Source organism: Lissotriton helveticus, chromosome 2_1 (assembly GCF_964261635.1).
Source record: "Lissotriton helveticus chromosome 2_1, aLisHel1.1, whole genome shotgun sequence".
Lineage (NCBI taxonomy): Eukaryota > Metazoa > Chordata > Amphibia > Caudata > Salamandridae > Lissotriton > Lissotriton helveticus.
The window spans coordinates 1,221,142,077-1,221,167,563 of NC_136059.1; positions in this window are offsets into that span (position 1 = coordinate 1,221,142,077).

Here is a 25,487-nt window from a genome sequence, read left to right on the forward strand (position 1 = left end):
CTGGCTGGAGGTGTTATACATGACATGGGGCCACTTGCCAGCTACGGTTTAACATTTCACAGACTGGCTTACTCTATATCAAACATTGCTTGTTTTGTGCGTAAAATCAAAAGCAAAGCCATGTCACATATTTTGTTGCTGATTACGATGTCGGTCAGAAATACTCTGACTGCTGGGCAGAGGCTTTCTGACTGACATGTAGGTTTAAAGTATTATGATGCCGGCGGTCAGAGTTTAAACTAGTGGGGTATCTGACGCAGTTCCGATGGGCTCAAGTAGCCAGTCGACCACTCGAAAAGTACTCATAATCCCTTAAGGACAGCGGAAACGCTGTGGGGATTATGATGTTGGTTTCTGACAGCTGATTCATGTTGGCCTTTACGACATGGATTAGCTTTCGGAAACTGACTTTCGGGGTCACTATCAGGGCCCTTTTCCCCGTGGCCCTCTCCATTTGGGCCTAGTGGGGCACCTCTGGTGCTTGCCACACAATGCAGGGAAGTTTACAAACTTCCAGTTTCCAATGGGAGCTTGTGCTGCCCGCTGCACAAGTTCCAGTGAAAAAAATGGAAGTTTGCAACCGCACCAAGTGGGGTCGTGTTGGACTTGGCCCTTCTGGCAGGTTCACTCCGACACTTTTTTGCTTTTAATGGTGACCTGGTGATGGTGATTTTGGTTTTTGCGCACTTTCACTGTGTCCCAGTGGAAAGTGCGTGCGCACTCTGAGTGCATGTGGTGAGATAGGCCTGCCCTCCCATAGGAATGCATGGGGAATGTATGTGTCCCTGGTAGTTCCTGATGCGTGGGGTGTGCAGGCTCGAGTCTGGTATGTGCGGACTCGTGTGATTGAATGCTGCGCAATGATGTATGCTGCATGATTGTGTCTAGTGTGGAAGTGCCACTTCTAGACATTGGTTTGCGTGTGCAGTAAGGGTGCTGGCGTGTGATTGGCTGGAGCTGGCTGGTGAGCTTGGCTCCAGGAGTCTGGGTGGGTCTGCCCGGTGGTGAGTGGAGAGATTAGCATGTGTGATGTCAGGGAGTGGTGCACCTGGGAGCTGAATAGGGCTGGGCTTTCCCCACACAATGCTGGCTCCGCCCCCTGTGGTGCGACTGATGACCCGAGCCTCCCTAGTGAATAGGAAGGGTGGCTGAGCACATCAAGAGTGCTCCAAAACCAGCTGCTACTGGTTTCTCCCCCACCCTGCACCCAAGACAAAAGTTTACTCTGTATAAAAAGGGGCTGTGTCCCCTTACAAAATGTTCTTGTTTCCAACTCGAATCTACCAGGGGCATGCTGCTGCTGGGTCCCAGGGGAAGGCTTGCCTCCCTGGGCCCTGCCCAGCCCCTGGACTACTGCTGTCCTGGACTCTGGAAGGACTTTGTGCTGGTCCCTGGACTTTTGGGACCCTAGTGCCTGGAAGCGCTTTATTCTTGCCTAGCGCTTGAGAGTGCTTTTCTTCTGCCTAGCGCTTGGGAGCGCTGTTGATCTCAGCCGGTGCCCACCCAGCATTTGCCCCGTGTACTTGGAGATTCCTGGGCCCCCAGCGAGTGCCCACCTCGCTTTAATACTTATTTTGAGGGAGCCTACCCCTCGTCGTATCCCCGAGTTCACCGCCGCTGGCCCGGGACCCCTCGTGACGTCCTCCCTGGGCCGCGCTGGGATTGGCTGCCGGCCCGGGATTCCTCCGGGACGTCATTCCCCGGGCCGCGCTGTGATTGGCTGCCGACCCGAGGAGATTCCCAAGTCCCGCCCCCGCCGCGGAGCGAGACGAAGCAGGAAGCAGCGGGAGCCTACTCTGTGCTCCTGCCTTGCCCCGAATGAAGATACCCCCCCCCGGGGCCCCCTAGAGCGAGGGAGAGCCTCGGAGAGCGAGAGGAGGCCGGCGGCGAAGCAGAGACCGGCGAGTCAGGAGTCCCGGTGAGTGGGGCTCCATTGTTGCGGCCGAAGGGGGCGTCAGGGCACATTGCCGGTGCCGGCCCCCTCCCCCCAGTATGCTCTCACCGTGTGAGGGATCCTGGGGCATGCTAGCATAGAGCCACGAGAGGCTCAAGGCGCCACAAGTGTTTTGAGAGCCCCGAGAGGCTCACGGCGCCACAAGTGTTTTGAGAGCCCCGAGAGGCTCACGGCGCCACAATTGTTTTGAGAGCCCCGAGAGGCTCACGGCACCACAAGTGTTTTGAGAGCCCCGAGAGGCTCACGGTGCCACAATTGTTTTGAGAGCCCCGAGAGGCTCACGGCGCCACCATTTTTGTGAGAGCCCCGAGAGGCTCATGGCGCCACAATTGTTTTGAGAGCCCACAAGGCTCAGGGGGCAGTCCCTGATCTCGAGTCCCCAGAGGAGGGACTCCAACGAATGCCCCACATTGTTCTTGATCCCTGAGAGGCTCCACCGTTGGCAGCATTGCTTGAGAGCCACGAGGCTCCCGGGGGCATAGTTCTTTTGGCCACCAAGCCTGCGAGGCTCACAGATGGTTCTTGGCCCCTTAATTGTTTCTAGAGCCCCAGAAGAGAGCCAGGAGGCACGCTGGTGCCCGGCTCAGTTCTTACAGCTGCCCAGCACTTAGTGGGCAGCTGCTACGTTTAGGCCCCCCTGACATTGCGACACCGGGTGTCCTAGCCCCAGAGAGGCCAGCTGGCCTGGGTATAGTTATGAGTTCATGCTAATGTAATTTCTGCGAATTGTTCTCCTGTGCTGCACCTCTGAATGTGTTTTGATGCATCATGTGCCTTGTTCTTACACCTCTGAATGTGTTGTTTATGCATCATGTGTTCTCCTGGGCTGCACCTCTGAATGTGTTTTGATGCGTCATGTGCCTTGTTCTTACACCTCTGAATGTGTGGTTTATGCATCATGTGTTCTCCTGTGCTGCACCTCTGAATGTGTTTTGATGCGTCATGTGCCTTGTTCTTACACCTCTGAATGTGTTGTTTATGCATCATGTGTTCTCCTGTGCTGCACCTCTGAATGTGTTTCGATGCATCATGTGCCTTGTTCTTACACCGCTGAATGTATTTTTATGCATCATGTGTTTTGTTCCCATGCCTATACCCCCAAAATGTATGGTTGTACTTAGTTGGTTGTTTTCTCCTTGTACAGGTGTTTCTAGTGAGGTCCTGGTTCCCTGCGTGACATTCTCCTAAGGTGGTTAGGGTTGCGTAGGTGGTACTTACCTCTTACCAGTGCTTACTGATTGTGTGCTACATGATTATTTGGTGTTTAACTATCTCCAAGGGCTTGATACTGAGCTTGACCCCTGACCAGAGTCCCAGGACCAGTGGACTCTATTGTGCCTTCCCTGACAATTTGCTGGGACTTGTCTGATCTCCTTGGGCCGCTGGGGCCTCGCCTGAAGTGTGCTACGCTCACTCCCCTGCAGCTCGTGCCTAGCCGCCCCCGCCACGAGCCGCACCGCTCCTTGTGAAGCCGTGCTCTGCCCCGCCTGGGCCGCCCACATCCTGCACCTCGGCAGCTTGTGCCTGGGCCACCCTCATGCCTCGAGCCGCACCGCTCTCCTCTGAGCCGCGTCCGCTTCGCTGGGCCGCCTGCACCCTGCCCCCTCCTCCTCTGAGCCCACACCTTGGTCGCGCCAACCAAACGCTTGTAGCGCATGGGTCGCCACCGCCCTCTCAGGCCTACTGAGGAGATCACTCGATTATAGGTTCTATGGTCTAAAAGTGTTATTTCTAAAAGTGCTTATTCCTGACAGTGGTCCAGGTGGCCCTGTCCTGTACATATATCCCCTGTAATTTCTTCCCATGCCTGTTGGCACATTGTAAAGTGTGTGTTTTTATCCAATGTGTTTGGTGTAATACAAAGGCTATTTTTATACATAACCTTGTGTGGAGTTTCCTTTGTGGTGGGCCTTGGGTGTTGTAGTTGGGGGTGCGTGCGCAAACACTTAACTCACATTGCCTCCGAGTTTAGCCTTACTGCTCGTGTTACGTTACCAAGGGGGTGAGCAGGGGTTATCTTGGCGTTTAACTCCCTTGCCCTGATGTGGAAGTGGTGGTCTCTGACTGACTTTGGCGCAAGCCATGGCCAGCCAGGGATCCTATTTCTAACAGGTCGCATCCTAATGGGGTTGTCTGAACCACCGACCGATGGTTGGGTGGTTCCTTCCCAGAAATGGTGTTGGTCGGAGGCAATTCTGACCGACACAATAATTAGGCCCTCGGTGTTCACTTACATCATGCATTAAATCAAGCAGTGGGAAGGCTTATACCAAACTTCACAGCACAATAAAAGTACAACACAGAGAGTGGCACAAACCGTCTTACACAAATAATATGAAACATACAGGTGGCAGTTGCAGAAGGAGCATCATAAGATTCTCTCACAAATGCAGGATAAGTATAACACAGGTAGTTAAAAAAGCAAAGATGGAGTGATACCAGTTAAAGGATTTTATATGCTCTCCCTACACAGACATAAACATAGAAGAAGTACAAAATTCCAGGAAGAAACAGTCACCTCTCCTATAGACTTACCATACATTCCTGTATTCATATGGTATTATGAACCCTCACCTGCCTAGTATGCTATGCTTCATCAGTGGGCTACACAGATAACAATAGGAGGCATCTAAGAATACTGTTAGCCACCAGTTGTATAGTCTTTTAGTTATGGGTTTTCTAATTTGCGTGAGCTTATGTCACATATGTCTACATTTATGTTCTCTATTTGGAAACTGTTAGACCTACATTAAAGTTGAATGTGGGTGAGCTAAAAACATTTTTACTGGTGTCTCCCTACCACAAGATTAAAAACAAGAGGGTTGAGGAACGGACTGGAATTCTCTTTTGATTTAACATGCTTTGATGCTCAAATATTGGCCTTTAGGGTCAGGGTGTCTTTGAACATGTCTTGCGAGGAGCTATTGGCAAGGCTTTCAGCATGCTTCACATGGTGAATCATGTAATCATAGCCTGCACTAGGGAACAGGCCATGTCCACGCTGCCAAGCCATGCTTGAGGCTGACTTGGCATGTACCCTGCTGCACGTGTCACTGACTGACTGCCTTTTTTTTATAGCTGAGGTATGAACGTTTACAGTAATGTGCATTTTAGATTGTTTCACCTTATAACTTTCGATTACATGACTACACTGAGTGGCCTTTATTAGAATTAGGGAACCACATCATTTCTGCTGTTTTAATTGTATTACTAACTCAAGTCAGTTGTCTTGTTTCTCCTATAGAAGCCTTTATTTTTATAGATGGAGAAACATTATGGTCTATAAAACAATATACAAGAGGTACAGTGTGAATTCCAAACTGAATTATTTGAAGGTGCTATTATATATGATGTTACAGAACAGGAGACAGAGGGAAAAATGCAACTGCTCAGGGTCATACAGTTTGGTTAAGCTAGGAAGCTGTCACTGAAACCAGGTTTTCTGGGTCAGTGTTGTGTTACTCGTTTTTGCCCTGGGTTCAATGAAAGATTCTGACTGGGCTTTGTATGTTATGCAAGTACATTCAAAATATCCTTTGTTTTTTTATAGGCTTGGGCAACAGCAAAACTCCTCTTCATAGAACAGGTACACCTTGGGTAGAAACAGTGCTCATTTTCCTCAATTCAAAAGAGAGGTGCAGCTAGGGTAGTATCAACACATGCTTTTCCCATCACTGGACAGGTACAAATCAGGAAGCAGCAGTTAATGCTTTACGTACTCCACACAACAGGGAACACATGGCAGTATTGATGCAAGCTTCCCTCTCAAACAGAAGGCAATAGGTTAAATCTTCCATTTCCCACAGAACAAATCCAGCAGGGCAGACTAGGACAAGCTTTCATTGCTCAAATAACATCAACAGTTAAGGTAGATTGAGATTTAGGCCACAGGCAGATCTCTGCAGCTGGTGCTTCACTCAATGAGAGGAGCATGTTGGCAGATGAGTGAGTGAATATATGAGTTCTGACACCATTCTCACTTAGGCAATTTTCAAACTCAGCCTCTTAATGTCCTGCTGCTGGCACTTCTAGACCAGCTGTTTGTGTTGATTCTTTGGTGCTCCATGTAACTAGCATTAGTGGTTAACTTCAAGGTCATTGTTTTTGGAGCAGCCTCGCTACACCCTAAATATTCAAGTTGTAGACGTGCACACCGGTGCCAGCTTCTTTGAAAAGGTTTTGAATGTGCATGCACTGGGCACTGTGAAATCCCAGCCTCCGTGCTATACCTGTTCAAAATCATCTTTGGAAATTCTGACATACACTAGTGTGGCAATGAGCTCCTAAGTAAACTTTTGGGCCTCTGCCTTTTTTTGTTTTACAGATTAGGGGGCATATTTACAAGGGGGACCGCAACCAGAACTTCACTTTTTGCGACGTTCTAGTGGCGATATATTCTTCTCCATATTTACAAAGCAGCATTAAGCCACTTTTTGTGGCTTAACTTTGCCCTTTACACGCATCACTTAGCTTTAAAGAGGCGAGCAATGGGTGTCCCTTCCTGTACATTAACAATCATTAAATAATTTTGTTTGTTACTTCTATGTGTGCTGCATCCTGCAGCACACATAGAAGTAACACATCGCCATTACTGATTGTTTATGTGCATGAAGGGACACTTCCTGCATATAAATAATCATTCCCTACAATGCAGGCACCCTTGCACTATGGTGGATGGATGGATGAGTGAATGGGTATGTGAATGGAAAACATTTATCTGCGCTAGCATAACTATTGCATTCATGTTTTCTTGCTCATGCTAACATTTCAAGCCTCATTTTCACGTCTTGGCTTCTGAGATGAGAATGTCCTCATTACCTAACTCAGCCAAAAAAGTTAATATTCTTGTTATATTTGAAAGTTGTCTTCTTTCTTTTTCAAGATCTCAGACCTGTTTATTACTTTTGTTTTACGATGCCATGTGATTCCCACTGAAAAGGGTCGAATCTAAGGTTGAAAAAACATGGTCAAAAGGGACTCCCACCTATGTGATGTATCAACTGCGGTATTTCATTTGTAAAAGAATAAGTGCTGGAGCCCAAACTTTGCTATTGAAGATCAGTGTGCCGAATACCAAGGCTGGTAGACTTGATTCTAACTCTTGTCTCTTTAATCCGCCGCCTGACATAACCTTCCTCGTTATCTCACTCTTGAAGGTATTTTTTCATCCCTACTTTCTCTTTTTGTCACGGTTTCCCGTCTTTCTCTTTTTCCTTCTTTCCTCCTTTTGTGTTTTTTATGTCGAGCCTAGCGCAGCGCATGCGCTGCACTAGGAAAACAACCTCTTGCCATCAGTTCAGCTTTCCTAAAAGCTCATGCATTGGGGCTCACACGCCATTGGCCTTTGCGTCTGGCTTTGTTACGCAATTGGCCAATGGCGTGTGGAAGTCTCAGCTTCTTTTAAAAGGTTTACTCCCAGAGCGGAGCCAGCAGAGGCGTGCAGGGCCATATGGTTTTATTTAGCCGCGGCGCGCTTATTTTCCCCTTACAAACAGTGAAATGCCAGCAGTGGCGCGCAGGGGCCATGTGTTTAGGTCGGCGCGCACCACTACCAGGCTTGTTTCACCTTATGAGCACTAGCTTTTATAGCTGTTAAGTTGGAACAGGACCTAGTGACATGTACACAGCAAAAGTCACAAAAGATTCTTCGATGTTTTTTTGAAGATAGAGTCTGCTTTGATAGATAAATGCTTTAGCGTATCAATAAAAACAGTTGTCGCAGACGGGCAAGCCAAGCTCTCACAGAGCCATGCTACCCAAGATTAAAAGTCAGATGCAGAAGGTTTCTAGACACATCTGCTGTTTTATTGTGTTTGTCTTGTTTAATGTTATTTATTAGCTTGAATCGTACAAGCACGCAGCATTTGGACACAATAAATATAATCTAAGTTCTCAATATTTACTCAATGGTACTTTAAACGGACACACTGTACATTATCAGTAATATACCTTTTTTTTTGTAAACGCGTTTTGAAGCTTGTGCATGCTTTTCCAAAATAAACACAAATGTTCGCAACGCAAGCAGACACATCTTGGAATGCAAAATTAAACTGGTTTGTTTTCGATTAATAATAAGTAGTAACAAGCTGTGTGCAGTGAGGAGGCAGCTGCTGGGAAGACAAGAGGGATTCCACAGCACGACTTCTCCCAGCACGAGATCAGGGCTGGTAACCCTTTGGTCACCATCAAGAGACAGGCAGAGATCGTACAGGCTGGGAGGGTGTGGGGAAGGGAATCTCACCATCAACACTTGGTCCTTTCCCCGGGTATCCCTACTTCTGTATCTGCTGTCATCTACACCCATCTAATGTTATACAGCATAGTTCAGTGGGTTGAGCAGTTGTTGATAACAGTTGTTTTTGCAATAGTAGTAATCAATGGAAGTAGACAGTTTAGCCTCAACTGCTACTCGATTGCTTTGACACACACACACACAGCTCTGGCAGTGGACCTCTTTCGTGTCACTATTGCGGTTCACAGACTGCTCCCTATATGCTGTGCTTACTGCTGACCAGAAGCCACCTACTCTGAACCAGTGGGACCCTCAGACAGCTACTGGTCTGCAGAACCCATTCTATTTCCGGCATGGAGATCACGCTGAGCTTTGCCAATGCACCTTCTTCATGTCACTATTGTGGTTCACAGATTGCTCCCTCGATACACCTCAGTACTGACCAAAAGCCACCGAGTGTGCATCAGTGGGACCTTCAGACAGCTCTTGGCCTGCAGAACCTATTCTATTCTAGAACTGGAGATCATGCCAATGTCACTCACCTGTGGCCAGAAGCACCCTCTTCTGTTCACAAAATGGCGCCCCCACACAGCTCTGTCGATGCTCCCCTTTCATGCACTGCAGCATGCATTCATAATTCAACGCTGTGCTTTAACTTTGTCGATGCATGCCAACCCTGAAAACTACATTGAAATTATAAAACTATGTCCTTAACATAATACCCATGTTGAGTGCCAGGTGTCTGCAGCCGGCACATCAGTGCCTTCCCGTGTGCCTCCTGAAGCTTTTCTCTCACGAGGAGCTTTGCACACAGCAGTTTAACAGCTTTCCATTGTGGTGCTTGTCAATCTGGTGGCAGTTTGGACTGTAAATGATCCAGCACAGACTGGCCCAGTGCACAACTGGGGGGGGGGGGGGGGAATCCATCCTACGGTTCACTGCTTCTTCCAGTGAATCTTCAAAACCCTCCGCTTCTTCTGTTTTTTTATTCTGTCATAAATAAATACTGGAAAGACAAGCATTTGCATAGCCAATAGGTCTTGCCTTTGGGACCCTATAATTATTTAATTATGCAGCACAATGTCCTTGGTGCAACATCAACTGTTTCATGGTTAAACACTTATAATGTTCCAAAGGCAAGACCTATTGGCAAAGCCAATGCTTGTTTCTCTCTTGCTCTGAAGCAAAGCTTTTTGATACAAAAACAATTGTGGTTCCTAAAAATGAGTGGTGGTGGGCCCCGTCTGCAAACCCTGGCTCAAAGTAAGCACTGATCATCAGTATGGAACAATCATTTGTAGGTAAATTGTAGACTGGATCAGGTGCACCAGCAGTGAGGATAAAACGTATTTTCCAAAAGAAGGTCCCTTGGACATTGAGTATTTTAAGAACCTTAAGATATGATTGAAAGATCTTAAGTACAAACCTAGTCTAGTACAGTGGACAGACTTTCTAAATTGAAAAGAGGAAGGCATGAAGAGCAGACAAGAATCTCAGGTGTGGTGACTGACAGACACCCACAAAATAATGAGATACCAAAAGTCTCACTTGAGAGGCAGAGTCAGGGCTTCTACCTCCTCCATATGCGAACCCAGAAGCGGGAGAAGAAAAGGCGAAGGATTTGCTAGATGTTTTGAATTTCAAGATACTAACGTGAGAATTGGGTTGCACCACCTGGTATGCCTGGGAACAGAATAGTGCTGATCAGTGGGCAAGCAGGAAGGGTAGAGGCAAATCTAGTGTAGGCAGGTGCAGCACCTTTGGTAAGCAACAATGTGATTGGTTCCAGGACTACGCAAGACGTTGACACAACACCACCCCACCTGCCACTCGAGAGGCAGTCTCACTCAGTACCGCACCATTCTGAAACAAAACATCTAAGTGCTCGGGCTCGCAATCTATCTACCACTCAAAAGAGTCTTAGAAAAAACCATGTGCAGAGGACAAGAGAGACCAAACTAACACCCAGATTAAAAAGGCATGCCTCCTCTGGTAGCAAGGAAAGCACCGACAGCCCTAATGATATCGCCCACGTCCAACCTGAAGCCCATCTGTTCTAGCAAGAAGATCCAGACCTTGGAGTATGAAGATTATTCACTGTCTATGTTGCATGATCCCCCAGATTATCTACATCAAATGTCAATTCCCCAGAAAATCCTCAAACATTTCATGGAGAGCTGTAAACCGTCTTTGAATGTTGCAAACCTAATTGAGCTGATTTTAATCAAATTTGATGCATCATGATTCAAAGTGAAGCGAAAGATCGGTTATTAAAAAAAGTTAATTGGCCATGACAAGCACTAGTTAATGTGTCTGCTCTTATTGCTGCTAGATATGCACAGTGGGACCTTGTCAAGAAGGATTCCAGTGTTGTGATGCCCTCTCCGGATACAGCCTGCAGACTTGTACTGCTAGAGCATTCTGAAAGAGATTAAAATCAAAGGTGGAAATCCTGACCAGGGAGAGGCACCAAAAGTATGTGGTCGGCAAGAGAACATTCCTGTGTGTGAAATTTCAATTTCTCCCACCATGAGCATTTTCAGCCAAAACCAAGAGGTTCGCCACAACCTAATCCAACACCGCATCGAGCATCATGGAGCACACCTTGAAAACAGCTCAATTCCTTGCACAGCTGAAGTTTTTGGATGTCCAGAAAAAAGGCTTAAGTTCCAAGGTAAAACCTCTGACTGGGGTGAACTTCATTGGTGCATCCAACCCATGCTAAATGGAGATTGTCCTGAAATTGCATCTAGGTCCTGGTATACCGCGTGCGGCCATTGACTATCATTGGCGCTTTGCCCTTTTGATTACTATTTTTACTTAAAACTTTAAGGATTCATATCTCAGATTGCCCTTTTTGGATTTTTGTCATTTTGGTGTCATTAAATAATGTACTATTGTAGGAAGCTGTATCTATATATAGTGTACCAAAATGTGGTGCACTGTGTAGAGAGTGCAGCAGTGCTAAATTTGTGCCGGTGCTTTCCGGTGCTGAGCACCGGCACTTATTTCTCCGGGCCGGGTCTATGTAGGGGTGAACAGAATTAAACATTCATAAGCATTCAGAAGGGGAATTCCAATTTGATGCACGCCAAATGCTTCCCATCTAACCCAGTCTCCACGTTATGTGGGGCCTGTCTTGTTTTGGGCTCTTCTGCTAAGTCTTGCTCTTGTTTTTACTTTTAATCCGGCTAGGGGCAGGTCAAATAAACACCGGATCACCAAGGCAGGTGGAGTGGCAGAACCCATGTTTTGCGTGCAGAGCACTACCACCAAGACCAGCCAAGCGACAGAGGCCATGTACCGGAAGGGCCAGCAGCAACCATAATGGCACAAGAGCAAAATATCAGACACCCCGAAAACCATGCACACGCAGAAGTATACATGTGCGACGGCAGAGCCAGGTGCTCTACCCACAGGCTGGGCTGTGAGTTCCTGCGGTGCCACCCAAGTTCTGCTCGCCACTCACCAGAAGTTTGCAGTCACCTAACCTAATTCAACGCAGATCCCAAAAAGCAGAAGGTCTGAACGTTCTTTAATTTACGTGCTCCTGGACAGTGCTTGAAGTTGAAGCGAACGGCAGAGAATAGAAACTGAAACTGTTCTGCACAACTGCTCCCTAGCACCTGGCATTAAATGCTGCTCATTGCTGCCATTTTCCTTTGCATGGAGGTCATTCTTACCGAACCAGGGTCACTCATGTAAAATGCTTCAATACCTTCAGATGAGATAGCGCTCAATAAATCTGCAGGGGAAAAAAAAGTGATGCAGGTTTTGAGCGTGAATCCCTTATTTCCACTCCCCTCTCAAATCCTCCAAAATATGCCCAGGGTTCTTCTGAGACACTACTGCATGCTTCTTAGGAGCTGTACGATCCGGTGTACCATTTCATGCCAGGTGTGATGTCACATTCAGTGCACAAGTTTGAAGCTGTACCGGACAATATGTCATTCTCATAGCACTATATGTTTTGAATGGTGGGCTGCGTCAAGAGTGTTGCTTATGTGATGATATTTATAGGTGGTAAATGGGCAATGGGAGCCTCCAACAACTGCCATGTCAGTGTGCTGCATGTAGAGATGGTGTTTTTTCCTTGTTTTCATGCCAGTCACGCAGAGGGCATACTCACAGTCTTTCCATGGCTGCTGGGCTGTCTTTAGCCTGGTGTGGAAGGTACCCAAGCAGGGCACATGCCATGCAGGAGAAGGAGCTACTATTAGAATCAGAACTTTGAAAATCTGTGAGACATAGTGTAGGCTGCAATTCTTTCAAGTTTTGGTATGGTGAGTTTCAAAAATCCAGGGCAGTACTAGAATAAGATGAAACACTTCAGATAGGTGGCTTAAAGAGTTGCTATTTCCCTGCTGAGAAAAAAAATAGGAAAGTCAACAATTTCCAAGTTATATGGTGATGGAGAGAGTGCCTGGATGCAGGGTCTGGTGAGTCAGTGGAGTAATTAATTAATTGCATAGATCTGTGTTTGGCCTCATAGTCATAAATTCGAAACCTGGCAAGCCATGCAGGCTTTCATCCTCTAGGACGACAATATGAGTATTCTTGAGGTGGAAACAAAGGACAAAGCGTGTGTTTCACAAAATACACATTATTAACTGGAAGCCAGCATGCAACCAGTAAGGAATGGAAGCAAGACAAGTTGGTCCTAATGGACGATAGCAGGGGCATAGTAATTATTGGTGCAGCCGGTGCAATGTACCTGAGCCCAGAGGTGGGAGGGGCCCAGTCTGGCTTGTACCAACTGATGATATTTCAGAGGGTGCCTGTGCCAAAGTTGTGCAGACCTGGTCTCATTGGTGGCCCCTGATGCTGCAGCTCAGGTTAGTAACCTACACAACACTGGTGAAAAAATGTTGGAAGGCCTTGCCGAGGTCAGCTCTGCTGAGGCACCTCATGCCTGCTTCCAGCTCTCCCCTGACGGCCCCAGCACAATAATCCAACATAGGTATTCTGCTAATCCCAGAGCATCAGTGCATCCCCAGGTTCCTGCCAGTGCTGCTCTCTCCTGATCTGTAGTTCTCACTGGCTGGGCAGTGGCCCTTCACTCACAGCTCTGCTGTGCTACCTCAGCTCTGAACTCTGGCATTTAACTGACACATTTATCTTTTAGCAGGAGTACCAATTGTGATGCCACAAAACATATTTTGATGGCATAAAACCTCAACACAGTTAATGAATTGCTATTGTGTGTCTTGGACAGCACAGTTGGTGAGACGGGCCAAAGAATGATACAGCCCTGTCACCCCTCAACTTTACATATTGAATTACTGAATTGGTAATAAAGCAGAGGTGTACTCTCTTCTTGCTCTCCCTCTGTATCTGATTTTCTTTCTCCTCTTCGCACCTCACTCATTCCCGTCTCTCCATTCTTCCTTCACTATCTGCCATTTGTTCATGTTTCCTCTTAATAATAGCCTTTTTACCTACCTCTCTTTGCCTTTCACTTTCCTTTCACATATTTCCTGCTGTCTGACTTTCTTCCCTTGCCTTTCTCCTCTTTCCACTTTTCATTCTAATTGTGTTCAAATTCAGTCTTGCACTCTCAATATCTACATCTCTGCTTCCCGTTTCTCTTCAGATTCTTTGTCTACTGTATTTATTTTTGCCTTCAGACTTCCTCACTCTCTCTTTTATGCGTTTCCTTCTTGGGCATATTATTTATATCCACTCCAGGACTCTGTGTTTGATGTTAGGGCCAAAAATGTAAATCTTGGTGTGGCCACTCAGTCTTTTTTCTTTCTTAGGTCAATAAAATTAGTTCCATTGAGCTGGATAACAACAATTTTAATTTGTGTCCAGGCCCCCTCTGGTTAATATGTGCTTTACATGCATAAATGTTGTGTTTAGGACACTGATATGTATTTTAATCTTCTGTTTTTCAATTTCTTTGCAGTATTGCCCAGCCCTCTGTCCATCCTTGAACCAGTACCTTTCATACACGTATCCACTCCCCTGACTTCCTTTCTTTCCTTTGCCCCATCTTTTTCTTTCATTGTTCTCTTCCTCAGCACCTCCAGGCATGCCTTCTTTCCTCGTCCCATTCTTGCTTCCTTACACACCCTCATTCATTCCCCATCCTTCCTACCTCCATTTGTACATTTCTTCCTTTGTTTCCTACTTTCTTTTTTCCTGCTCCTTCATTCATCCCTTCTTTAATTTCTTCCTTTCTTATCCTCAACCCTTCCTTCTGCTTTTCTTCCTCATTTCCTTTTTTCTTTGTATTCATCCATTACACATTGTTTACTTTCTTTCTCCCTCATTCCTTCGGTCCCTTCATGTCTTCCGTTCACATTCTTTTCTTATTCCCTCCTCATGTCATCCATTTCTCATTTAATTCCTCACTCCAGTACTCACCTTCCTGCCTGTATTTATGGCTGTCTACATTAATGCATTCCTTCCTTCATCCATTCCTTTCTTTTAAACAGCACAGTGCAAGCACATTCTCTTTAGTTTATAAAGCTGCCTCAGGTTCTCAAATGACCCTACTAAAGCTGCATTTTGAGATTTACATACATTCTCTCATTTAAGTTCATATGTTATAATATGTTATGTTACATTGATTCGTATAGCGTACTAATCACCCGAGAGGGTATCCAGGCCCTTGGGCAGGTGTGTAGGTGTGAGGTCATCGTGGTGCTTATGTGAAGAACTCGGTCTTCAGCTTCTTGGGGACCTCAAGAAGTGAGGAGGTAGCTCTAATGTGTTTAGGCTTGTGGATGTGGCTGGAGCCACTAAAGGAAGTGGGTGGAGACACTGGAGGTTGTTGGCAGAGCCGGGGAAGTGGGCGTGGCCTCCTAAAAAATGTGAGCCCCTGCACTTCATATTTTACAAATTAAGCACTGGAGTCCAGGTATCCCTTACTAGTTTACAGGGGCTTGTGTTAACAATCCCAAGGTGCTCTATTTGTGGTAGTGCGTTCAATCAAAACTCTAAAAATAGAGAGGGAGTGGCCAACCAACCAAGGGATTGGGTACCAACACGATCAACAAAAGGAAAAAATCCCTTGGATGAATGTCACTAAAGGATGCCCTAGTTCAATCCACACTTCATTCACACCAGTGTCAAAATCAGAGAGCCCCATGGTTATACACATCATAAACATTGCAGAAGTAAAAACAAATCTTTACAAGATATGGTCCAATTTATTGATCAATCAATGAAAATTATTAAAAACACAGTAATTAAAAAACATTTATCCTATACAATCATAATGTTCCAAATCGACAAACAAAATATTTAAAAGTACAAAAAAAAACAAATTTGAAGTGAATCATTAGAAAAACATCATGAACAATTAATCTGTTTGGAATCTATACATCATGTCAGGCTAGAATCAGCAGATGACACCCCAATAGTTGCTCGAATTTAATTCCAAAAAACGTTATGCGTCGACGCGTTTCGGTGTTGTGGCTTGATAAGCACCACCTTTTTCAAGACAGAGTAATAGATTGTCTCTCTTTCGAGTTAAAATAACTAAAGAAAACAACAAAAATACATATCAATATTTCATCCTTGTCATTTAACATTTAATATTATCTTTTTATCGATAAAAATCAATTAAAACCATTTATTATATTAAAAACTAATTCTCCAAACTCATAACCCCATGCAATCAAATGGGACTCTGCATGGTAATCATTAGGCGCTAGACATTTTCTTTACATAAACTCAATAGTGTCCCTCTGAGGCCCTATTGGCCACTGAACACTTAATTCACACAAAGAAATATCCATGGGGTTCTAACATTTGACACCTGTTCACACATATATTGCTCCATCAGTTACCTCCTTCCATACCTAAAAAAACATATATTGTGTGCTCATTAGCTCCACCGAACCACAGTCCCGCACCATTGAGGGACCTTTCTACTTGCACAGTATTATATCAAATCTAAAATGGGATAAACAATTCAGCGTGAACATAGAGAACAATGGTTCATATCCATTCTTAATATTGTAAGGATAGGTTTGAACACTAAAGAGGATTGGGAACGGCTTAGCAATTGAGTTGATGATAGCAAGGATATAGAAGAGTGGACAGCAGTGGATATAAAATATAAAGATTTGACTTATGTCTAGTTATGACTGTGGTTCTTCTGCAATGTTTATGATGTGTATAACCATGGGGCTCTCTGATTTTTGACACTTGTGTGAATGAAGTGTGGATTGAACTAGGGCATCCTTTAGTGACATTTAACCAAGGGATTTTTCCTTTTGTTGAGTGTGTTCAATCAGCCTTAGACTTATCAGAGGGGAGTGTTAGGCATTTGTTGCACACTTAGGGGCCGATTATGATGGCGGATGGACCTGAGTCCGTCCGCCACCATAGAGTAGGAGGGACCGTCCGCAGGGGCAGCGGCGGTCCCTCAGTGAAAATTAGGATGTGACCGCCACCCTGGCGGTCACATCCTGTATTTTTAACATTGCGGCGGGTGCTGCTTGAAGCAGCACCCACCGCAATGTTAAAAATGTAAGTTGTGCATTTGCATGCCTAAAGCGGCAGGCACCGCGTGGTGCCTGCTGCTTTGTTCACGCAAATGCAGGGGGGTACCATAGGTACCCCCCATGTGCATCCCCCACCCCCCTTTCACCCAGGGGGCCCGCAACAGGCCCCCGAAGTGAAGTTACACATGCTTTTCCATGGCGGAAAACCCACCGCGGAAAAGTATTTTTTTAAACCCTTCCTAATATGGCTGACGGTGTTTGAGAGACACCGCCACCATATTAGAGCTTTTCCGCCGCGGTTGTAAGCCAACCGCGGCGGAAAAGCTGCGGACGGAAACCAGGACCCACCAGCCATCCTAATGTGGCGGTGGGTCTTTGGTGGGTCCGCTGCGTTTTTTCCGCATCCTCCGGGCCGGCGGTGGCTTCCGCCGGCCCGGAGGATGCGGAAAAACCGCTATCGTAATAGGCCCCATAGAGTCAATAAATGAACATAGGGTGCATCATCGGTTGGCTTGGAATTGGACTGTGGGGTCCGCAGACGTGTTTTGTCTGGTGGTTTACTTGTGTTGAAGGCTCTCACTTTTTAGGTCGACATGGAGATGGGGACAAAACAGGACAACAGGACCATTCCCGACAATGGGCGCGCTGGTGCTAATGTCCCACTTGGGTAGGTCTGTCTTGGTGGTGTTACTAAGTCGATGCGGTTGGTGCCTGCAGGCTGCAGGGAAGTGTCTTCTCCACTTCAAGGGAGATGCTCGCTGGTTGGTGAAGTGCTGGCGGGCAACCAGGCTTATTTGGAGGATGCACAGCTGCAGGATGAGTCGGGACTTTGCAATTGTCAGGACAGGTGCAGGCAGGCAGGGTTTGGCCTCAAGTCCACAGCTAATCCACAGTTCTTGTGTTCTTTGTCTGTATTCCATTTTAGTGAGGTGAATCTGAGTTCCTGGTGTCAGGAAGCCACCTAAATACTAAATTTAGGGGTGTTAAGGGGAGTGAAGGGTAGTAGCCAGTGGGCTACTTACCCTTGGGGTCACTACACCCCCTAAATTACCACCTCCTGTGGAGAGTGAGCATAAAGCTATCCCAGAGCTCCTAATTCTAGCAAAAACAACATGGTGGAATCCTTCTTTCGTGTAGCACATCAGGGTGCCCACCAAAGGGGTGTGACTAGCCTGGTGGCATAACACGCCAATTGCATAGCTAATTTCCCATCTATCCTGTTGCCAAATGGACCTTAGGGCAGGGGGTAGCATCTCTCATGTCTGGGGAAGACGGGGTAGCTTATCAAAGGTGTCAGGGGATTTGAAGCCCCTGGCCTTGATATGTTAAATACTAGCCATCCTGCTGGAGGAGGTGTGAACACCTTCTTACAGAGCAGACATTGTTTCTGGCCTCAGAGAGCATTGGCTTTCACCTGCAGGGGATCAGAAACATGTCTGTGGTGGCAGGCTGGACGATACCAGTCAGCCAGCACACTAGATAGTGGTAGGTTTTACAGGGGGCACCTGTAAGGTGCCCTCTGGGTGCATGTCATAATAAATCTAGTACTGACAATAGTACAGATTTATTAAGATAAGGTGTTTGATACCAAACAACATAGGGTTCAGTAGAGCCATCATGTAGCTGGGGAACTCCTAATGACCAATGCCCAGAACATATATTTAATATAGCTTCCCTGTTCATTTGTACCATCTAGTACTTGAACTAGACAGCAGAGGGGCAGATATGCTCATGCAGATATGCTCTCACATGTAATATAATGCACCCAGCCATAGAGCTAAAAGGCCAGCTGTATGGGTTAATTACATATATTAAATGCAGTGACTATGACATGGTACATAGCAGAGGTGCAACTAGGGTGAAAATTTGGGGAGGGGCTAATAAACATTTTGGTGGGGGGGGCTAATACTTCCAGCAATTGGCAGAGTGGAGATGCAGGGGCTCTAAGAAGGGGTGAAAGCAGAACAAAGCCTCGTTACCAAGTAAATGGTCTTTTAAAGACCTGTGAAGTACTCGGGTGCGGCTGTGTGTGTGCCCGGGAAGCTTTCGCAGCCCGGGCTGACCCACACAATGTGGGGGGCTGAAGCCCTTTGAGCCCAATGGGCGTTGCACGCCTGGTACACAGTGAGTGTGCCATGTTGTGTTTTCACTCGTGGTTTGCACCATGACGCACAGTCTACAATAGCAGGCTGCACACAATTTGTCTGGGGTCCCTTAAAGTGGTATAATACATGCTGCAGCCCTTAGGGACCCTCTTTGGTACCCATGCAATAGGTACCAAGGGGACCATTTACTAGGGACTGATAGGGGTGCCAAATTCCTTGCTAATTGGCTTACAATTAGACTTTAATTTGTTTTAGGGAAGAGCACTGGCAATGAGGTCTGGATGCCAAGCCTCTGTGCACTGTCAGAGTTAAAAAAAAAAACAGCATCTAGTAGTAAACAAGCATTTGCAATGCAATAGATCTTGCAATAGTTAAATGCAGAGACATTGGCTTTGCAAATAGAAATGGAATTAGGAGACCGCCCGCCTATGTTTTTTTTATTTAATCACTTGTGTAGCAATGGAAGCACACTGTGCTTTAGATTTAGATGTTTAAGCTAAAGCACGGCATGCCGTCACTGCTACAAAAGTCAATGCAGTGTTGTGCAGGTCAGCAGCAGTGTAGGAAGGACGGCAGTAATGATGGGAGGGTAGGGGTGCGTGCGACGAGGCAACATATGGACATAGGTGGCCAATTAAAAAAAACAACTGGAGATATCCGCTGGGAGAGAACCAAGCACACAAAGCTGGTACATATGGACAGTATTAACCAACCAGAGTAAAGGAATTTACAAAGGTAGGCCAACTAACCAACCAGAAGCACTTGGCGTGTTGAAGGCCCCTATCCTGAATATAGCATGTCTCGAAGAGACAGCGCAAGCGCTGCCTAGGCGTGACCTACAAATGGAACAAAACCGCGGGGGGACAACTGCGCAAAATTCTAGTTTCACACAACTATTTATTTAAATTGAAGTCAAATGTGTACTGTGCTGTGTTTTTCAGATTTTAACTGTGATAATAATTCTTAATGCTTTACATATTTTCGTAAGTTAACCCTGGCTGCTCGGTGACATAACTACGAGGGATTGAGCTCAGATTTAAATTACTGAAATCTTTAACTGGACCTAACAGGATAGTGACCTTCTTACTTGTGGTGGAATACCATCCATCCCAAATAATGATTGACTTTCTCCCACTGGGCTACCCAAAGGTTTCTCTGAATGTTGTTATCCCGGTCATGTTGTGCTAGCCATTAGACACTCACAAACAAAATCCCCTCCCTGGCTAAAGGCACAGTCAAGACTTTTCACAGACTGTCTATGTTTTGGCGGAACTGTTTCCTGCTCATGAACTGGGAGTGTCCCTCTATGAGCTATGCCATGGAAGCGTAACAAACTCAACTGACTTTGTTATAGGCTTTCAGTTACAGCCAATTGGAGGCCCATCAAAATCGAATATTAATTATTAAGATCGTTCTTGAGTTTATCCTGGCTGCCATAGGTGGAGTTTGTTTAAATATAGGTGCAGAATGTTGTGATCACACATTTCCTTAGGTATACATAAACAGACTTATCACATATTTGAAAGCATAAAGCGAATGCATACCTTTGATTAAATAATAGTGTTTTAAAATGTGTGAAAAGTGTTTTTGGAGGTTGGGTAATGAAGAATCCTGGGTTTATATTTATCATTGTGTCGTTCTCTTGCTGATTTACATCCTTGTTAAAGTCTGTAATGCATACATCTTGCTAGGTGCAATGGTACTGCCCTGACTTACATATTCAAGCTCTAGATGATGGTGATGAGGATTATGAGGAGGAAAAATCTGGCTATGGATCTCTAGAAATATATAAAATGACTTGGTCCAGCAAATCAATAGATTGATGAACATTGAAATTAGGGAGAGTGTGTGGCCTAAAGGCCAGAGCAGCTGACTTTGGAACTGGGGAACCAGATTCAACTCTCAGTGTAGTCTCAACATCCTGTGAGTTGTGGCAAATCACTTAATATCCCGTGCCTACATAAAAAATGAATGTGTCCTTGTTAAACTGGTGCTCATGTAAAGCGCTCCAATATCTTCTGGTCGAGTTTATGCTATGTAAAACTGCAAAAAAACCAAAGTTGTGCAAATAAAATAACGTAAAGAGAGATTGAGAATGGAAAATGCATTTCTGCATTAGTGCAACTGTAACCACTGCAATCATGTTTTCTTGCTCATTCTAGCTGTGCTTAAGGGAAGTGCCTTCTATGAGGTTTCGAGCCTCACTCACACATCTTGGCTCCTGAGATGTTTGTTATCACACACAGGTGAGAGGGGTTACTTTCTCGTTCCTCTTGAATATCTTCTTCCTTTGTAATAATCTCATTCCCAGATACCCTAGATATATGTGTCTTGCCTTTGTTCAGAGAGCTCAATGATTTTAGAGTACTCTCTCGCCAGCAAATAATTTAGAAATAGTATATATTTTTTGTTTGTCAATAAACACTTTCAGACTTCCATGGTATACGAAAAGATTTTCTTTAACAAGTGCATTGACAGATTGATGATTAAATGCATATATGAATAGGTGAATGCATAGTTGGAGGAGTGAGTGATTGAAGACTGATTTCTTGACGAATCGATTACTGTATGAGAGCAGGGCCGTACTGGGAACCAAAACCGGCCCTGGCAAAGTGCCTCTTCATTGTGAAAAGAATCCAATCTTTGTAGTAAAGTCATTAATCAACATATGCTCATGGACAATGCATTTTTATTGTTGTTTCCATTTAGTCTTGCAAGTTAAAGAACAAAATAACACGATAGAGCAAATGGTATAGAAGCAACTCCTCATTATTACAAGCTGATACGGAGATTCTAAGGACAGCCTTTGCTTAGGCAACCCTAATAATACCAATGTAAAAGCAGACTAGATTAGAAGCGCATGTATTGTAGAACAAACTAATATGGGCTCTGTGAAGAAATACTAACGTAGGCCCAGATGTACAATACTTCCCATTTGCATTTTGTAAATAGCGACTCCTTAGGAATCGCTATTTTAGAAATGCAAAATGTACAAAATGTACAAAATTTGCGATTTCCGAATAGCGATTCCTACAAAGTAGGAATCGCCATTAGGGAATCGAAACAAGGAAATGCCATTACATTCCCACCTATGAGCAAAATAGGAAATGGTTTGCATTTCTAAAATTGCAATTTCCTAATAGGAAATCGTAATTTAAGGAACTCAAAGCCAAGGGTGCCTCTGGGCCTTTGGCCCCCCTGGAGGCACCCCGAATTACCTAGTGCACATGTAAGTGCAAATATGCCCTAGGGGAATATGTGCGCTTCATGTCACATTTTTAAATGCATTTTTTAATGTTGCACATGGTTACCCTCGACTTCAAATCGATAATAGCTTTGCCTAAATGCACGATTCGTATTTTGGAAATACTACATGCAAGTGTTTTAGGAATCGCAAATAGGTAATCCCTATTTTCGATTTCTAATTTGCGGTCTCAATTTGCAATTTCTACCAGGTAAAAATCGCAAATTGCGACGGGTTTGGGGCCTTTGTACACCTGAAAAGGCCATTTAGCATTTCTTAACGGGCCGAAATAGCGATTCGGTCCTTTAAAATAGTAGCATGCCACTCAATCAGAACACGAGTAGCAGAAAAAACCTTTTACTACATGCTCAGAACACAATAATTCTCTCTGAGCATCCCACGCTCAGAGAAGACCTTAAGCACTGGACATGAGCAGATAATGTAGTCTCTTTTGTGGGCTTGTTCTTTCATGAATTCTATTCACGCGGATTCACTCCTGGAATAAACCAGTGACAAAGCACTCCAGCGGTAGACTAATACAAGCTTATACACCAATCTCCACATGTTCACTGTGATCAGTGTCTGACTCCTGTTAATGCTTTTCTTCACTCCTGGAATGGGTCATTGACAATAAAAGCACTCCATATATAGGCAGACTCACACAACGTATCCACCAATGAAATGACAGGAGGCTGGTAAAGAAGAAATGCCCACTCAGAGGTTAGAAGCTAATCACCAATGCTTGGTCGCGGAAGGCCTGTGGCACTGCATGCACCATTCCCTGGCAAGTCCAGATACTTTCAATCGGTTTTATGGGCACCTTCTTACATATATTATCTTTTTCTTCTCACGGTCTGTCTTCTGGCCATGCTTATTCACTCCTGAGATTTATCAAATGTCATCAAAGCCATCGGTAGATGGATTCACCCAACAAGGGGTAGTAATCACTGCATGTTCACCAGCACCACATTTGTATAATAATTGTCCTCTACTTTAGGGTGCTGAAGAAAGAATTAAATATACTAGCTACTAGCAGGGCATATGAAACAGAAAAGGCTGCAATAGCAGTAGCTCATTACCACATACTCAGCAGATAAATACTCATCAGTCCGTGTGTGCTCAAAATTTGTGATCCCGGCAATTCCGACCAGGCAAAAATAGCAGCTGACTGCACAGTTAGAGCATGGATAACAGAAGAAATATGTTAGTATACATATCAAATGGTTATACATATACAGCCAGATTCCTGAAAGGAAATCCAGCTCGCAAAGGGCCAGATTCTCAGAATCTGGCCCCTTGCGAGCACAATTTTTGCATTTGGGATTCATCATCCGAAATGCAAAAATCGCTAATTGCGAAATCGCAAATTTGCGAGGAATTGCATTTAAGGAATCTCTATTTGAGATTCCTTAAATGCAATTCATGAACCATTTTTTATTTGCGAATTCGCTATATCTGGCCGCTATTTACCGCGAAGTGTGACTTCGTGGTAAATAGCGAAAACTTAGAAAAATTCACTTCAGTGCATTTTTCTAAGTGGTATGTTACACACACACACATGTCCTTTGGACATGTGTGTGCGCAACATCAGTCTACATTTTCATTTCAGAGGTGCTAAAGGGTGTCCTTTGGACACCCCTGGCACCCTTGAAATCGCATCCTTATTTGCAATTAGCAAATTGCTAATCGCAAATAAGGAATTACTCCCCATTCATTCCTATGGGCCTTTAGGCCCATAGGAATGAATGGGGAGTTATTCCTTTTTTGCGATTAGCAATTTGCTAATCGCAAATAAGGAAGTTGTAGGAATCACAATTTATTTTGCGATTTCTACATGAATCCCGTTTTGCAAGTCCTTAATAGCGATTCCTTAATAATCGCTATTAAGGACTCGCAAAACGGGACAATGATGAATCTGGCTGATAGTTGTTCAAAGAGAAACACAAAACTATCCACAAATCAGTGCAATGAAGGCAGTCAGTACCATTGTCTATAGAACTCGAGTAACTGATCAGCACATGCCCCTTGTCGTCAGTGTCTGTCAGCCCTGTTCATGCTCATTTCCTCCTGGCATTTATTTATTTATTTATTAAGGCGTTTTTTAATTTAGTGCATACTTTACCCGAAGGTGTCAGAGAACTTTACAATTAAACCGGTTAGATTACATAAGGACTTCAGAGTACAAGAATTACATATAAAATACGAAACAGTGACAATGAAAGCAGTCTATAGCCAGACACACACAAGCTGAGACATTAATGTGTGCATGTTCAATGAAGCAAAAGTTCTATTGCTATTTCCATTTCCCAGCTATGCTGCTAAAGACAGAGGTGAAGATAAATAGAGCATATGAAATTGAAATTGCTCATTATTATTACATGCTCAGGGCAGGGCTGGACTGGGAACCAAAAGCAGCCCTGGCAAAAATGTTCAAATCAGCCCTTCTTCCTTCCTCCTCACTGGCACTCTCTCATTTCTCACTCTCTCTCTCCTCTCACTTTTCTCCTCTTTCTCTCCTGAAGCACTCACCCCCCTTCCAAGCCTATTGTAAGGCGGGGAAAGTGACAGTGGGGCCAGCAGCAGCCCATGCCCTAAAATCGGCCTCCAAAGGCTTCAGCCAACAGGGGAAGTGCCCAGTCGAAGAAACTGATAGTCCAGGCGTAGCTCAATGGATAGACAATAATCCTCCGCCGATACTCGTAATATGTAATCCTGGCTCAGTGCTTAATTTGTAAAAAAAATAAGCGCCGGGTCCCTCGTCAGGAGGCCTCACCAGTTTGCACCACACATAGTCACTGTACTTACACAACTACTAACCATCACACTGCTACAAGTGTGACCAGTCTGTTCGAGGTGGCCAAAACTTTAAGAATGGTTTGGGTGGCAAGTATTAGTTGTTTTTAATGTATAGTGAGTTGACAAACAACTGTTTTTCGGCTCATCTTTAAATTGCACAAACAGCGCCACCATGTGGCTGTTGTGATAAGTGCAACTTCTGGCAATTAAGTGCCGGTGCCGAGCACTGGAAACCACCGGCTCAAATTAAGCACTGTCCTGGCTAGTTTGACAAGGCCAAGATAGTAGATGGCGACAGAATCAGAGCTTGAGTAGCAGAAGAACCCTGTTACCACATGCACAGGGGGAACACTAATAACAAACATATCCAGAAATTATTGGCAATGAAACCATTCAATAGGCGGAATCCTAAAACCTGTGACACTAATCGCTGTATGTTCACTTTGATTAGTGCCTGTCTCCTATTTGTGCTCATTAAACACTGGCCCGAATCAGTGACAATAAAAGCAACCCATTGGGACATATCCACCAATGACATTCTAGGAAGCTGGTGAAGAAGAAATACCTGCCCAGAGGCGAAACCCAATCGTTAGTGAATATTCAGAAAAGATCTTAAGCGTTCACTGAGCATGAGCTGTCCACATTCTCAGTGCACGCCTTCTTTGTGTGTATTTTTATGCTCTCGCTCTCTCTCTCT